Here is a 17782-nt window from a genome sequence, read left to right as displayed (position 1 = left end):
ATGGAGTTTCTTCATGCATATACACCAATAGACATGGTTCGCATGTCTCAAACCTTTCAAAACAAGTGAGCCCAAAGATCCATCAACATGGAGCTTCTTCATGCGTTTTATACCAATATGACTCAAGTGGCAGTGCCACAAGTAGGTGGTACTATCATTACTATCTTATATCTTTTGGCATGAACATGTGTATCACTACGATCGAGATTCAATGAACCATTCATTTTAGGTGCAAGACCATTGAAGATGTTATTCAAATAAACAGAGTAACCATTATTCTCCTTAAATGAATAACCGTATTGCGATAGACATAATCCAATCATGTCTATACTCAACGCAAACACCAATCTCGATGGTAGAGGGAGCGTGCGATGCTTGATTACACCAAGCTTGGAAAAAACTTCCAACACATATTGCCAGCTCACCTTTAGCTAGTCTCCGTTTACTCCGCAGCCTTTTATTTCGAGTTTACTAACATTTAGCAACCGAACCGGTATCTAATACCATGGTGCTACTAGGAGTACTAGTAAAGTACACATTAACACAATGTATATCCAATATACTTCTATCGACTTTGCCAGCCTTCTCATCTACCAAGTATCTAGGGTAAATCTGCTCCAGTGGCTGTTCCTCTTATTACAGAAGCACTTAGTCTCGGGTTTGGGTTCAACCTTGGGTTTCTTCACTAGAGAAGCAGCTGAATTGCCGTTTCATGAAGTATCCCTTCTTGCCCTTGCCCTTCTTGAAACTAGTGGTTTCACTAACCATCAACAATTGATGCTCCTTCTTGATTTCTACTTTTGTGGTGTCAAACATCGCGAATATCTCAAGGATCATCATATATGTCCCTGATATATTATAGTTCATCACGAAGCTCTAGCAGCTTGGTGGTAATGACTTCGGAGAACCATCACTATTTCATCTGGAAGATCAACTCCCACTCGATTCAAGCGATTGCTGTACTCAGACAATCTGAGCACAAGTTCAACAATTGAGCTTTTCTCCCTTAGTTTGCAGGCTAAGAAAATCGTCGGAGGTCTTATACCTCTTGACGTGGGCACGAGCCTGAAATCCCAATTTCAGCCCTCGAAACATCTCATATGTTTCGCGACATTTCAAAACGTCTTCTGTGCCTCAACTCTAAGCCGTTTAACTGAACTATCACGTAGTTATCAAAATGTGTATGTCAGATGTTCGCAACATCCATAGACAACGTTCGAGGTTCAGCACACTGAGCGGTGCATTAAGAACATAAGCCTTCTATGAAGCAATGAGGACAAACCTCAGTTTACGGACCTAGTCCGCATAATTACTACTATCAACTTTCAACTAAATTTTCTCTAGGAACATGTCTAAACAGTAGAACTGAAGCGCGAGCTACGACATAATTTGCGAAGACCTTTTGACTATGTTCAGGATAATTAAGTTCATCTTGTGAACTCCCACTCAGATAGACATCCCTCTAGTCATCTAAGTGATTACATGATCCGAGTCAACTAGGCCGTGTCCGATCATCATGTGAGACGTACTAGTCAACATCGGTGAACATCTTCATGTTGATCGTATCTTCTATACGACTCATGCTCGACCTTTCGGTCTCTTGTGTTCCAAGGCCATGTCTGTACATGCTAGGCTCGTCAAGTTAACCTAAGTGTTTCGCATGTGTTCCGAGACCATGTCTGTACATGCTAGGCTCGTCAACACCCGTTGTATTCGAACATAAGAATCTATCACACCCGATCATCACGTGGTGCTTCGAAACGACGATCTTTCGCAACGGTGCACAGTTAGGGGGAACACCTTCTTGAAATTTTAGTGAGGTATCATCTTATTTACTACCGTCGTTCTAAGCAAATAAGATGTATAAACATGATAAACATCACATGCAATCAAATAGTGACATGATATGGCCAATATCATATTGCTCCTTTTGATCTTCATCTTCGGGGCTCCATGATCATCATCGTCACCGGCATGACACCATGATCTCCATCATCATGATCTCCATCATCGTGTCTCCATGAAGTTGCCTCGCCAACTATTACTTCTACTACTACAGCTAACGGTTAGCAATAAAGTAAAATAATTACATGACGTTTATGTTGACACGCAGGTCATAAATAAATTAAGACAACTCCTATGGCTCCTGCCGGTTGTCATACTCATCGACATGCAAGTCGTGATTCCTATTACAAGAACATGATCAATCTCATACATCACATATATCATTCATCACATCCTTTTGGCCATATCACATCACATAGCATACCCTGCAAAAACAAGTTAGACGTCCTCTAATTGTTGTTTGCATGTTTTACGTGGCTGCTATGGGTTTCTAGCAAGAACGTTTCTTACCTACGCAAAAACCACAACGTGATATGCCAATTGCTATTTACCCTTCATAAGGACCCTTTTCATCGAATCCGATCTGACTAAAGTGGGAGAGACAGACACCCGCTAGCCACCTTATGCAACTAGTGCATGTCAGTCGGTGGAACCAGTCTTACGTAAGAGTACGTGTAAGGTCGGTCCGGGCCGCTTCATCCCACAATGCCACCGAATCAAGATTGGACTAGTAACGGTAACCATATTGAACAAAATCAACGCCCACAACTACTTTGTGTTCTACTCGTGCATAGAAACTACACATAGACCTAGCTCATGATGCCACTGTTGGGGAACGTAGCAAAAATTCAAAATTTTCTACGCATCACCAAGATCAATCTATGGAGTCATCTAGCAACAAGGGAGGAGTGGATCTACATACCCTTGTAGATCACGCGCGGAAGCGTTCAAGAGAACGGGGTTGATGGAGCCGTACTCGTCGTGATCCAAATCACCGATGATCCTAGCGCCGAACGGACGGCACCTCCGCGTTCAACACACGTACGGAGCAGCGACGTCTCCTCCTTCTTGATCCAGCAAGGGGGAAGGAGAGGTTGATGGAGATCCAGCAGCACGACGGCGTGGTGGTGGAAGTAGCGGGATTCCAACAGGGCTTCGCCAAGCGCTGCGGGAGGAGGGAGATGCGTCATGGGAGGGAGAGGGAGGCGCCAGGGATTAGGTGCGGCTGCCCTCCCTTTCCCCCACTATATATAGGGCCAAGGGAGAGGGGGGGGGGGCGCAGCCTTGGCCCTTCCTCCAAGGAAGGGTGCGGCCAGGGAGGAGTCCCTCCTCCCCAAGGCACCTAGGAGGTGCCTTCCCCTTCTAGGACTCTTCCTTTCCCTTATCTCTTGGCGCATGGGCCTCTTGGGGCTGGTGCCCTTGGCCCATATAGGCCAAGGCGCACACCCCTACAGCCCATGTGGCCCCCCGGGGCAGGTGGACCCCCTTGGTGGACCCCCGGACCCCTTTCGGCACTCCCGGTACAATACTGATAATGCGTGAAACTTTTCCGGCGACCAAAACAAGACTTCCCATATATAAATCTTTACCTCTGGACCATTCCAGAACTCCTCGTGACGTCCGGGATCTCATCCGGGACTCCGAACAACTTTTGGGTTACCGCATACTAATATCTCTATAACCCTAGTGTCACCGAACCTTAAGTGTGTAGACCCTACGGGTTCGGGAGACATGCAGACATGACCGAGATGACTCTCCGGTCAATAACCAACAGCAGGATCTGGATACCCATGTTGGATACCCATGTCAAGGACTTAATCAATCCCGTATACAATTCCCTTTGTCTAGTGGTACGATACTTGCCCGAGATTCGATCGTCGGTATCCCGATACCTTGTTCAATCTCGTTACCGGCAAGTCTCTTTACTCGTTCCGTAACACATCATCCCGTGATAAACTCCTTGATCACATTGTGCACATTATTATGATGTCCTACCGAGTGGGCCCAGAGATACCTCTCCGTTTACACGGAGTGACAAATCCCAGTCTCGATTCGTGCCAACCCAACAGACACTTTCGGAGATACCTGTAGTGTACCTTTATAGCCACCCAGTTACGTTGTGACGTTTGGCACACCCAAAGCACTCCTACGGTATCCGGGAGTTGCACAATCTCATGGTCTAAGGAAATGATACTTGACATTAGAAAAGCTTTAGCATACGAACTACATGATCTTGTGCTAGGCTTAGGATTGGGTCTTTGTCCATCACATCATTCTCCTAATGATGTGATCCCGTTATCAATGACATCCAATGTCCATTGTTAGGAAACCGTAACCATCTATTGATTAACGAGCTAGTCAACTAGAGGCTTACTAGGGACATGGTGTTGTCTATGTATCCACACATGTATCTGAGTTTTCTATCAATACAATTCTAGCATGGATAATAAACGATTATCATGAACAAGGAAATATAATAATAATCAATTTATTATTGCATCTAGGGCATATTTCCAACATACAACTCATCACAAATAGTGTTGTCACCTCTGAGACGTGTTTCCAACCAACTGCTAAATGTCCTGATGTGTTCACATGTAATCCAGTCGTCGCACTGCTCCGGGTGTTTGGAGCGCAGACTGTTCTTGTGTTCATCGACATACGGGGTCACCAAGGTAGAGTTCTGTATAACTGTGTAGTGTGCTTGAGACCAAGAATATCCGTCCCTGCATATTATTGAGTCTCTTCCAAGAGTGCCTTTTCCGGTCAGTCTCCCCTCATACCGCGATTTAGGGAGACCTATCTTCTTAAGGCCAGGAATGAAGTCAACACAAAACTCGATAACATCCTCTGTTTGATGGCCCATGGAGATGCTTCCTTCTGGCCTAGCGCGGTTACGGACATATTTCTTTAGGACTCCCATGAACCTCTCAAAGGGGAACATATTGTGTAGAAATACGGGCCCTAGGATGACAATCTCGTCGACTAGATGAACTAGGACGTGCGTCATGATATTGAAGAAGGATGGTGGGAACACCAGCTCGAAACTGACAAGACATTGCGCCACATCACTCCTTAGCCTTGGTACGATTTCTAGATCGATCACCTTCTGAGAGATTGCATTGAGGAATGCACATAGCTTCACAATGGCTAATCGGACGTTTTCCGGTAGAAGCCCCCTCAATGCAACCGGAAGCAGTTGCGTCATAATCACGTGGCAGTCATGAGACTTTAGGTTCTGAAACTTTTTCTCTGGCATATTTATTATTCCCTTTATATTCGACGAGAAGCCAGTCGTGACCTTCATACTGAGCAGGCATTCAAAGAAGATTTCTTTCTCTTCTTTCGTAAGAGCGTAGCTGGCAGGACCTTTATACTGCTTCAAAGGCTTGCCGTCTTTTTCTTGCAAACATTGCAGGTCCTCCTGTGCCTCAGGTGTATCTTTTGTCTTTCCATACACGCCCAAGAAGCCTAGCAGGTTCACGCAAAGGTTCTTCGTCACGTGCATCATGTCGATTGAGGAGCAGACCTCTAGGTCTTTCCAGTAGGGTAGGTCCCAAAATATAGATTTCTTCTTCCACATGGGTGCGTGTCCCTCAGCGTCATTCGGAACAGCTAGTCCACCGGGACCCTTTCCAAAGATTACATAGTGTAAATCATTGACCATAGCAAGTACGTAATTACCGGTACACATGGCGGGCTTCTTCCGGTGATCTGCCTCGCCTTTGAAATGCTTGCCTTTCTTTCGACATTGATGGTTGGTCGGAAGAAATCGACGATGGCCCAGGTACACATTCTTCCTACATTTGTCCAGGTATATACTTTCAGTGTCATCTAAACAGTGCGTGCATGCGTGGTATCCTTTATTTGTCTGTCCTGAAAAGTTACTGAGAGCGGGCCAATCGTTGATGGTCACGAACAACAATGCTTTAAGGTTAAATTCCTCCTGTCTGTGCTCATCCCACGTACGTACACCATTTCCATCCCACAGCTGTAAAAGCTCTTCAACTAATGGCCTTAGGTACACATCAATTTCGTTGCCGGGTTGCTTAGGGCCTTGGATGAGAACTGGCATCATAATGAACTTCCGCTTCATGCACATCCAAGGAGGAAGGTTATACATACATAGAGTCACGGGCCAGGTGCTGTGATTGCTGCTCTGCTCCCCGAAAGGATTAATGCCATCCGCGCTTAAAGCAAACCATACATTCCTTGGGTCCTTTGCAAACTCATCCCAGTACTTTCTCTCGATTTTTCTCCACTGCGACCCGTCAGCGGGTGCTCTCAACTTCCCATCTTTCTTTCGGTTCTCACTGTGCCATCGCATCAACTTGGCCGTTTCTGAACAGACGTTTCAACCGTGGTATTATAGGAGCATACCACATCACCTTCGCAGGAACCCTCTTTCTGGGGGGCTCGCCGTCAACATCACCAGGGTCATCTCGTCTGATGTTATACCGCAATGCACCGCATACCGGGCATGTGTTCAGATCCTTGTATGCACCGCGGTAGAGGATGCAGTCATTAGGGCATGCATGTATCTTCTCCACCTCCAATCCTAGAGGGCACACGGCCTTCTTTGCTGCGTATGTACTGTCGGGCAATTCGTTGTCCTTTGGAAGCTTCTTCTTCAATATTTTGAGTAGCTTCTCAAATCCTTTGTCAGCCACAGCATTCTCTGCCTTCCACTGCAGCGATTCCAGTACGGTACCGAGCTTTGTGTTGCCATCTTCGCAATTGGGGTATAACCCTTTTTTGTGATCCTCTAACATGCGATCGAACTTCAGCTTCTCCTTTTGACTTTCGCATTGCGTCCTTGCATCGACAATGACCCGACGGAGATCATCATCATCGAGCACATCATCTGGTTCCTCTTGATCTTCAGCAGCTTCACCCGTTGCAGCATCATTGGGCACATCGTCTGGTTCCTCTTGATCTTCACCAGCTCCCCCCGTTGCAGCATCACCGTATTCAGGGGGCACATAGTTGTCATCGTACTCTTCTTCTTCGCCGTCTTCCATCATAACCCCTATTTCTCCGTGCCTCGTCCAAACATTATAGTGTGGCATGAAACCCTTGTAAAGCAGGTGGGAGTGAAGGATTTTCCGGTTAGAGTAAGACCTCGTATTCCCACATTCAGTGCATGGACAACACATAAAACCATTCTGCTTGTTTGCCTCAGCCGCATCGAGAAACTCATGCACACCCTTAATGTACTCACAGGTGTGTCTGTCACCGTACATCCATTGCCGGTTCATCTGCGTGCATTATATATAATTAAGTGTCCAAATTAATAGAAGTTCATCATCATATTAAAACCAAAGTGCATACATAGTTATCATCTAACAACATATCGCTCTCCAGAGCATCTAATTAATTAAACCATACATTGAAACTATGTAAAACATTTCAATGCAAAAACAAATGCGATCATAATCGCAACCAAGATAACAATTGATCCAACAGCATAATGATACCAAGCCTCGGTATGAATGGCATATTTTCTAATCTTTCTAATCTTCAAGCGCATTGCATCCATCTTGATCTTGTGATCATCGACGACATCCGCAACATGCAACTCCAATATCATCTTCTCCTCCTCAATTTTTTTTATTTTTTCCTTCAACAAATTGTTTTCTTCTTCAACTAAATTTAACCTCTCGACAATAGGGTCGGTTGGCATTTCCGATTCACATACATCCTACATAAATAAAATCTATGTCACGTTGGTCGGCATAATTTTCATAAACAATAAATGAACCAATAGTTATAAAGATAATATATATACCACATCCGAATCATAGACAGGACGAGGGCCGACGGGGGCGGATACCAAAACCATCGCACTATATAAGATGCAATAATAAAAGTAAGAAAATAATACAAGTATCTATGTAAACATACAAGTAAGAATATTTTTCCTTTCAGAAAGAAGATAAGAATAAGAGGCTCACCACGGTGGTGCCGGCGATGAGCTCGGCGCGGGTGATCGACGGCGGTGAAGACGGGGACGGGGCGTGACGGACCGCTAAACCTAAACAAATATTATGGAAAATGGAGCTTGGAGGTCGAGCTTGGAGAGGAGAAAGCTTAAGTAGTGTGGCTCGGGCATTCCATCGAACACCTTGTGTGCATAGGAGGTGAGCTAGAGCACCACCAAGCCCTCTCCCCCTCGGCCAGAGAAAAACAGAGCACTGGGGTGCTCTGCTCGCGAGCGAGGGGTATATATAGGCACCTCATTGGTCCCGGTTGGTGACATGAGCCGGGACTAAAGGGGAGCCTTTGGTCCCGGTTCAAGCCACCAACGGGGACCAATGGTGGTGTGCCAGGAGCGAGGCCCATTGGTCCTGGTTCATCCCACCAACCGGGACCAAAAGGTCCAGATGAACCGGGACCAATGGCCCACGTGGCCCGACCGGCCCCCTGGGCTCACGAACCGGGACCAATGCCCACATTGGTCCCGGTTCTGGACTGAACCGGGACTAATGGGCTGACCCGGCCTGGACCAAAGCCCTGTTTTCTACTAGTGCATGCACTTCCAAAGTGAGCTAACTTGTGCTTTAGAACTGTACTAACCCGCGCTTTCAAAGTGAACTAACTTGTGCTTTCGCTGGGTGAAACACACATTATGCTCACGCGTGAAGCACACATGTAATTCCAATGTGAACTAACTCGTGCTGTAATACTGTACTAACTCATGCTTCCAAGTAAACTAACTGTGCTCCTGCGGGGGTGAAGCATGCCTCACACTTCTACATGAAGCACACATGTACTTCCAAAACAAATTAACTCGTGCTTCCACCGGAAGTACAATTGTGTTTCCGAGGAGAGCACAGGTGTGCTCCACACAAAAAATAGGGAAACCGGAAAATTAAGAAACCATTGAAAAACCAAACAAAATAATGGAAACCAAGCAAAAAATCAAAAAAGGGCTCCCTTACAGTGGGTGTCCAGCATGTGACACGTGAAAAGATGGCTGAACTCATCATAACACTTGACGGGACAGCCCATGGAAGTGCCCCTAGTGGAGGCACCCCTGATTAGTTGCTCCAGCATAAAAAACTTGCTAAAATTTCTCTCACTGCAGCTGAAAAAATATATCCTCTCATATAATTCAATAAAAAACTGAAAAAGGCCGATATCCACATATTATATATCTCGGTGCCCCAAAGGTCAAAACAAAACCCTAGTTTTGACAGCCGTCGACAAAAGGTGTGTGCATATAGAAACTCATTGGTGGAGTGCAGATCAAGGTGAGCCCAATCAGTTCCGCCATCCCGCTTTCCCCATTAGCCTAATTGATATGTCCTTGACCACTCTAGTTGTCGGACGTTCAGCATATAAGCTTGACTAGATCGAATGACTTCATCATTGACCGCATCCTCGGCTGCCACTCACCTCTACCTCGACTATCACTGGAATCCGCCACCTACTCCAGCTAATGCGCCAACACAGTGACCTCCTGGATGAAATCCAACACCAAATCATCTCAAAACTCCCATGAAACAGGTTGGTTGCACTATCGTACTGTCCTCTGGTTGGAGGCACATCTGGCCCTCCACCCTGCTCGACCTAGATACATGGACGGACTTGACCCCAACCCCGTCATGCGTAGTGACTCCCAGGGCATCGCCTCCCACCAGTGCCCTTTTTGATACATCCACCTTACCAACAAAGCCATCAGCCATGCAAACCCATAGGTGTAAGCTCAGGGGGTGGTTTCAAGTGTTTGCCAGCAAGGGCGTGCAGGATCTCGTCTGCGTCAACCATTGATCCACCATCTTTATCCGTATTCCTGACGATATCCTACGATGTACGTCCTTGACCTGTTTATAGGTCGACATGTGCTTCTTCTAGTAAACCCATGGGTGCTCAGTTGCCGAAGTCCGGTTCCCCGAGCTGCTAGAGCTTGGCATGTGCATGTGCGCCACCGATTTATGCAAGATAGACTTCGAGCCGGTAGCCCAAAGATGGAGAAGATAGCTTTCATCAGCACCCGCATGGCCCTGACCTGCATCGACCTCATTGGCCCCAATCTCAGATGTGTCCTGTTTTGGCACACCGTTACGTCACAAGAGCTCACTGTACATGACATTTTACATACTAAGAAAATCTTAACCTAGTCTTAAAAAGAGTTTATGTACAAATCATTCATGATCTTTTTTGAAAAAAATCATGCATTTAGAAAAATGTTTATGAAAATTTAAATTCGAGTAAAAAAATTCACAATAAATGTTCATGACATTAAAAAAATCTTTCATATATTTATGTAAATATTCATGACATTTTTTAAAAGGTGTATGATATTTTAAAATTTCATTTATTTTTAAAACGTTCATGACATTTATTTTGAAATCATGCAATTTTTGAAAATCACGCATTCTTTACAAAAATGTTCATGATACAAAAAATATTTTCTAATATTAGATTTATGCCAACATAGGACTACCCTCTATATATAGATGTTCAAAACCGACCATGTTCAAATCAGAAAAAGCCCTCCCAAATTGTCAAATCCTCGCCTCCAGCCATCTGTCACCCCCCACCACTGTCCTCCTTCCCCGTTTCTCCCATGGCCGCCGCCGTTGAGTTTAGTTTCACAACAAAGAGACTAGCAAAAGAGTCCTCCAGAATATAGCGACCCTTCAAGCTCGCTCATTTTTTTTGAATTCGACACAACCCCATTCCACGAGTTCGTCGTCTCGGGAGTCGCACAAATATGACTTGTGGCCCTGAATGGCACCACGAGTTCGTTGTCTCGGGAGTCGCACAAATATGACTTGTGGACCTGAATGGCACCACGAGTGGTTGTATGCCCTGGTTCACTAGAATCAACTATACAGACTCACCACGACGTTCTTGGTCTTGAGCTTGAGGAAAACTAACAACCAGTCTTTGATGTCGTCCTTCGTAACCCCGTCAGGGTAGAAGCGTATGCACCAATCATGGTCGCCGACGACATAGGTAATGGACTTGATGCACTTGCCGACACTGTGGAATCGGTATATGCATATCGGTAGATTTTCAATAAGTGATTGTCATGCGCAGTCGTCAAGACGCAAGCCGATGCCATAATCACTTTGCTTCTTCACCTCTTTTTGGCCTCATCCGCCAGACATCACCCTTCTTTTTCACCGCATAGACATTTCTGGCGAGAAGTTAGCTCATAGTCCATTAAAAGACCATTTATGCTCGCATGGCAATCATAGTCCTAGGAACATAGCAATGCAAAGTAGTCGAGCGCTTCTCCATCTTGTTGCTTTGAAAGTGCAAAAGAATGCTTACGAAAATGTATCGGGAAACGCAGATAGTATAGTTTGGTCGTCAACACAAACTACTGATGGTACGATCAGACTATACACGTTCTAAATACATCAGGCCATAATTCAGAGTGTTTTGTATTTCATCCGTTCAATCGTTCGAAAGTTTCCAACGCCCCATGCCATTTGCCACAAGCTTATTGAATCATGGTACAACCTACATGCATCGAAGGTGCAACCTCAAATAACTTGCTTCCCAATACTGCAGATATTAATAAGTAAATGAGTCTTTCTTCTTGAAAATGAGTCTATAAAAGGAGTTTGGCAAAGCAGCACAATATTCCATCCTCCTACTCATCATGCGTGTATGTACAATAAAATTAATGGATAATGGTATTCTTCACGATTTTCCTGGCACTTTTTTTTGAGAAACACCTTGGTCAAAGAAGCACGTCTGGAGCTTAGGCTCGTCTCTGGACGTCAACCTCTCTATTAGACTTTTTTTTCTTTGATCCAAACTCTGCCTTCGCATAATTGAAGAGAAAGAAAAAGTACAAGAATGAGAAAGAGAAAGAACACCGGTTGGTCCATCCTGAAAAAGGCACATCGATATAAAGTGGTGATGAAACCCTCATGTGCAAGCAGGTAAAAAAAAAAAGAACGTGAGCGGATGTAAGCTCATGAGGCCTGCGAGAATATTTCGTTCCATCAAGAACGATCGACCGAGTGAACAATGATGGTTCCCCTCAGGCCTTGTACAATGCTAGGTGCTTGCGGAGGTGTTTAGAAAAATAAATTGGGCTCTCTTAAAGAATCGGTGCCTATTTCTAGGGGAGAGACGTCTAATTAAGCGTCTACCCTCTACAAATAAGCACCGGTGCTTAAAAAACGAATTTATTTCTCTAAGCACCTCCCCTAAGCGTCTTCCATTGTACAAGGCCTTAGGCATTTGCTCAAGCGAGTGTTCCACACGACGGCATGTTGGCCCACAATATAGAGAGCACGCGAAAAAACGGGTGAGGACTAGTTAGTTGCTTTTGCAAGTACTTGCCATCAACAAAAAAATCAAAATACTTTGTGATATAGGAATGGCAAAAACACATAATTTGGCAAGAGAACAAAACATGATTTTGCAAGGCCCAAAAAATTTCCATCTGAAAAAGCAACGTAATGAAAAAAAAGAGGAAAACACATATAAAAAGTGAGTTTGCCATGTCATGATTAAAATCCACCCTACATATAAAAAATTTCCGTGTTTAAAAATTTCATATACATGAATAAATATAAAAAGAGAGAAAATTGCCAGGACACATAAAAAATTTCATATGATCTATAAATTTGCTATGGTACAATAAATTAAAAAATATATACACATAAAAAAATTCCATGGTATTTTTCTAGAAAACATGCATAGTTGAATTCTGCCATGGTACATGCAACTTTGATAGAAAATGTTGTATATGTCATGTGCAAGTTGTTGGGAATTTTTAATAATCGCATAGCAAGCACAAAAAGTGTTGAAAACATGATATATATATATATATATATATATATATATATATATATATATATATAAATGGTGGCATGGCAACATGCAATATAAATCATATTGGTGACATGACAATTGTATACAATTTTTATAAAAGGGTCACAAGGTAACTTTAAAAATGTTTTTATCTTAAAGTTACCATGGCAAGTGTATAAAAAAAAAAATCTATGTTTCTTCATCTGAGTAGTACACATGATGGCAAAAATTGAAAACAGTACAAGTGACATGACCATTTTTTAAAGATTTTCTCTATAAATGTATTATAAAACATGGAAAGTTGTTGGAAATTTTGTAATAATCGCATGGCAAGCACAAGGAGTTGAACATGATTTGTAGGATATAAAATGATAACATGGAAAATTCAGAAAAAAAAATGGTGACATGGCAAAATGTATAGAATTTGTACAAAAAGGTCACATGGGCAACTACAAAAATGTTGTTATCTTAAAGTTTTTCATGGAAAATGGTAGGAAAAAATCCATGTCAAAAAAATTTGTATACAAAAAAGAGAAAATACATATAAAATGTGAGTTTGTCTTGTTCATGATTAAAATCCACCTACATATTAAATATACTATTTTGCCACATTTCAAGATATCATATACATGAATAAATTAAAAAGAGAAAAACATTCCGTGACATGACGAAATAATCCGCCTATATGTAATATGAAATTGACATGCTACATGCAACAAGAACTTGCCATGGTACGATCCGTAAATTATCCACGGTATATACAATAATTTTCCATGGTACAATAACAAAAAAACATAAGCATGAAAAATTGCCATGGTATTGTTGCAGAGAACCCGCGGAGTTAAATTTTGCCATAGTACATGCAACTTTGATAGAAAATGTTCTATAAATCCTAAGCAAGTTACTGGGATTTTTTTTAATAATCGCATAACAAGTACAAAAAGTGTCGGGTTTTGTAGTAATTTCAAAAAATTTCCTACGCACACGCAAGATCATGTGATGCATAGCAACGAGAGGGGAGAGTGTTGTCTACGTACCCACGCAGACCGACTGCGGAAGCGTTGACGCAACGTAGAGGAAGTAGTTGTACGTCTTCACGATCCAACCGATCAAGCACCGAAACTACGGCACCTCCGAGTTCGAGCACACGTTCAGCTCGATGACGATCCCCGGACTCCGATCCAGCAAAGTGTCGGGGAAGAGTTCCGTCAGCACGACGGCATGGTGACGAACTTGATGCACTATAGCAGCAGGGCTTCGCCTAAACTCCGCTACAGTATTATCGAGGAATATGGTGGCTGGGGCACCGCACACGGCTAAGGAATAGATCACGTGGATCAACTTGTGTGTTCTAGGGTGCTTCTACCTCAGTATATAAAGGACTAGAGGGGGGAGGCTGGCCGGCCAAGGAAGGGCGCGCCAGGAGAGTCCTACTCCCTCTGGGAGTAGGATTCCCCCCCCCCCCCCAATCCTAGTTGGAATAGGATTCCTTGAGGGGGGAAAGAGAGAGAGGGGGCCGGCCACCTCTCCTAGTCCTAATAGGACTAGGGGAAGGGGGGAGGCGCACAACCACCTTGGGCTGCCCCTTTCTCCTTTCCACTAAAGCCCACTAAGGCCCATATAGCTCCCGGGGGGTTCCGGTAACCTCCCGGTACTCCGGTAAAATCCCGATTTCATCCGGAACGCTTCCGATATCCAAACATAGGCTTCCAATATATCAATCTTTACGTCTCGACCATTTCGAGACTCCTCGTCATGTCCATGATCACATCCGGGACTCCGAACAACCTTCAGTACATCAAAATGCATAAACTCATAAAATAACTATCATCGTAACCTTAAGCGTGCGGACCCTACGGGTTCGAGAACAATGTAGACATGACCGAGATACGTCTCCGGTAAATAACCAATAGCGGGACCTGGATGCCCATATTGGCTCCTACATAATCTACAAAGATCTTTATCGGTCAGACCGCATAACAACATACGTTGTTCCCTTTGTCATCGGTATGTTACTTGCCCGAGATTCGATCGTCGGTATCCAATACCTAGTTCAATCTCGTTACCGGCAAGTCTCTTTACTCGTTCCGTAATACATCATCCCGCAACTAACTCATTAGTTGCAATGCTTGCAAGGCTTAAGTGATGTGCATTACCGAGAGGGCCCAGAGATACCTCTCCGACAATCGGAGTGACAAATCCTAATCTCGAAATACGCCAACCCAACATCTACCTTTGGAGACACCTGTAATGCTCCTTTATAATCACCCAGTTACGTTGTGACGTTTGGTAGCACCCAAAGTGTTCCTCCGGCAAACGGGAGTTGCATAATCTCATAGTCATAGGAACATGTATAAGTCATGAAGAAAGCAATAGCAACATACTAAAACGATCGGCTGCTAAGCTAATGGAATGGGTCATGTCAATCAGATCATTCAACTAATGATGTGATCCCGTTAATCAAATAACAACTCCTTTGTCTATGGTTAGGAAACATAACCATCTTTGATTAACGAGCTAGTCAAGTAGAGGCATACTAGTGACACTCTGTTTGTCTATGTATTCACACATGTATTATGTTTCCGGTTAATACAATTCTAGCATGAATAATAAACATTTATCATGATATAAGGAAATAAATAATAACTTTATTATTGCCTCTAGGGCATATTTCCTTCAGAAAGTTGTTGAAAACAAGATCTATATAAATGGTGGCATGAAAAAGATGTCAAATAAATTATATTAGTGGCATGACAAATTGCATAGAATTTATATAAAAGGGTCACATGGGTACCTTTAAAAATCTATTATCTTAGATTTCCATAGCAAGTGTACAAAACAAAAAAGAAATTGTAAGTTTTTTCATATGAGTAGTACAGATGATGTCAAAAATAGAGAAGCATAGTAAAGTGACATGGCAACTTTTTCTTAAGATTTTCTCCATAAATGTGTTATGAAACATGCAAAGTTGTTGGGATTTTGTAATAAACAATTTGTAAGCACCAGGTGTTGAACATAATTTATATGATATAAAATGGTAACATGGCAAATGCAAAAAAAGAATGGTGACATGAAAAAATGTATATAATTTGTACAAAAATGTCACATGTTCACTATTAAAATTTTATTGTCTGTTTTTTTCCAGGGCGAATTATTGAAAAACAAATGCCATCTCAAAAACATATATAATGAAAAAGGGAAAATACATATAAAAAGTGAGTTTGCCATGATCATGATTAAAATCCACCTATATGTTAAAGATATTTTTGTTGTGTTTCAATATATCATATAGATGAATAATTTTTTTAAAAAAAATTCCATGTCACGGTGAAAACCCCTCGCCTATATGTAATATGAAATTGCCATTCTACATACAAAAAGAATTTGGCATCATACGATCCATAAATTTGCCATGGTATATACAATAAATTTTTCATGGTGCAAATACATTAAAAAAATATGCATGAAAAGATTGCTATGGCATTGTAAAAGAAAAAAATGCAGAGTTAAATTTTGCGATGGTCCATGAAAAGTTTAATAGAAAATATTCTCAGATCATGGAAAACATAGCAAAACGTTTTTACTTGTAATTAAGGATTTTTTTACACAAAACATGTCAAGTTATTGGAAATTTGGTAATAATCACATGGCAAGCGTGAAGGTGTTGAGACATGATTTATTTAAATGGTGACCTGGCAAATGCAGAATAAAGTTAGATGGTGACATGGCAAAAATGTATAGATTTTGTATAAAAGTGTCTGATGGGCAACTATGAAAATGATGTTATCCCAAATTGGCCACGATAATTGTAGAAAAAATAATCTATGTTTTGCCATCTGAGTAGTACACATGATGGCAACAATAGAAAAAGCATAGCACAAGTGAGATGACATTTTTTTAAGATTTGCTTTGTAGCTCATGGCAAATGTAGAAAAAAAAATGTATGGTTACATGTCAAATTAGAAGAGAGAACATTGAACATGGAAAAAGTGTATGTATTTGTGGAAAATATGGTCACATCGTAACATTCAAAAATTATTTGGTAACAAAAAATTTCATGGAAAATATGTGTAACAAAATTTGCCTTTTTCCCCGTGATAGTAAAATCTGCCAAGCACTAGGTTTTGGAATGCACAAATCCACGTTTGCATGTGTTGGCAGTTTGCCTTAAGAAAAATGTTTGTGTGGTCACATGGCAACTTTACAAAAAAAAGGTACCTACTTTATTTATTTTGGGGGAAAACTTCCATTCTATTCATCTTCAATCATGGCAGTACAATGAACACCATAAATAATAATAAAATACATTCGGATCCATAGGCCACCTAGCGACAATTACGAACACTAAAACTAGACGAAGGCGCGTTGCCATCGTTGCCCCTCCCTTGCCGGAGCTGGGCAGAACTTGTTGTAGTAGATAGTCAATAAGTCGACGTGTTAAGGCTCCATAGGACCATCACACCAGAACATCAATCGCCGCCGTTGAAGATTAGCATAGATCAGAAGGGTCCAACCTGACGACACACAAACATAGACGAAATATGGCAAGATCCAAGAAAATCCACTGAGGAGAGATCCACCAGAGACACACCTCCATACGCCCACTGACGATGCTAGACGCACCACCGGAATAGGGCCTAGGCAGGAAGAAGCTTATTCCATCTTCAGGGAGCCGTCGTCGTCTCGTCTTTTCGAGCGGGACACAAACTCTAACAAAACTCGAAGGAACGTCTAGAAATGGAGCCCCCCCATTGGCAATGGCCAGGATCCACCGCACCACCATGGCCGTAATGCGGCCGGGGACAAGGCGGACCACGGCTGCGCCGACGAGAGGCAGAGGAACCCTAGGGTTTTTTTGAAAGGAAGCGGCGGCTAAAATGTAGCTTTTGTATACACTAGATCATGGTTGGGGACTTGGGGTCATACATATTTGCCATGAGTTTACTCTAAAAATTGCCGCCCCGAACACTTGTCTAATGCTACCATGCTACAATGTGTAAAAGTTTTAAACCGTGATCGGAGATGTAGCAACCAGGCAGCCAGGCACACATAGAAGATAAATAAGGTATGTTCCTTGAATCATCTAACATGGTAACACGTTTATTTAGGTCATTTACTCTCTCTCTCTCTCTACCACTAAAAAATGGCAATG

This window comes from Triticum urartu, chromosome 2A (genome assembly GCF_056163025.1).
Source record: "Triticum urartu cultivar PI428250 chromosome 2A, HENAU_Tu73, whole genome shotgun sequence".
Classification (NCBI taxonomy): domain Eukaryota; kingdom Viridiplantae; phylum Streptophyta; class Magnoliopsida; order Poales; family Poaceae; genus Triticum; species Triticum urartu.
The sequence above is the reverse complement of the archived record's forward strand: the minus strand, read 5'-3'. Positions refer to the sequence as shown.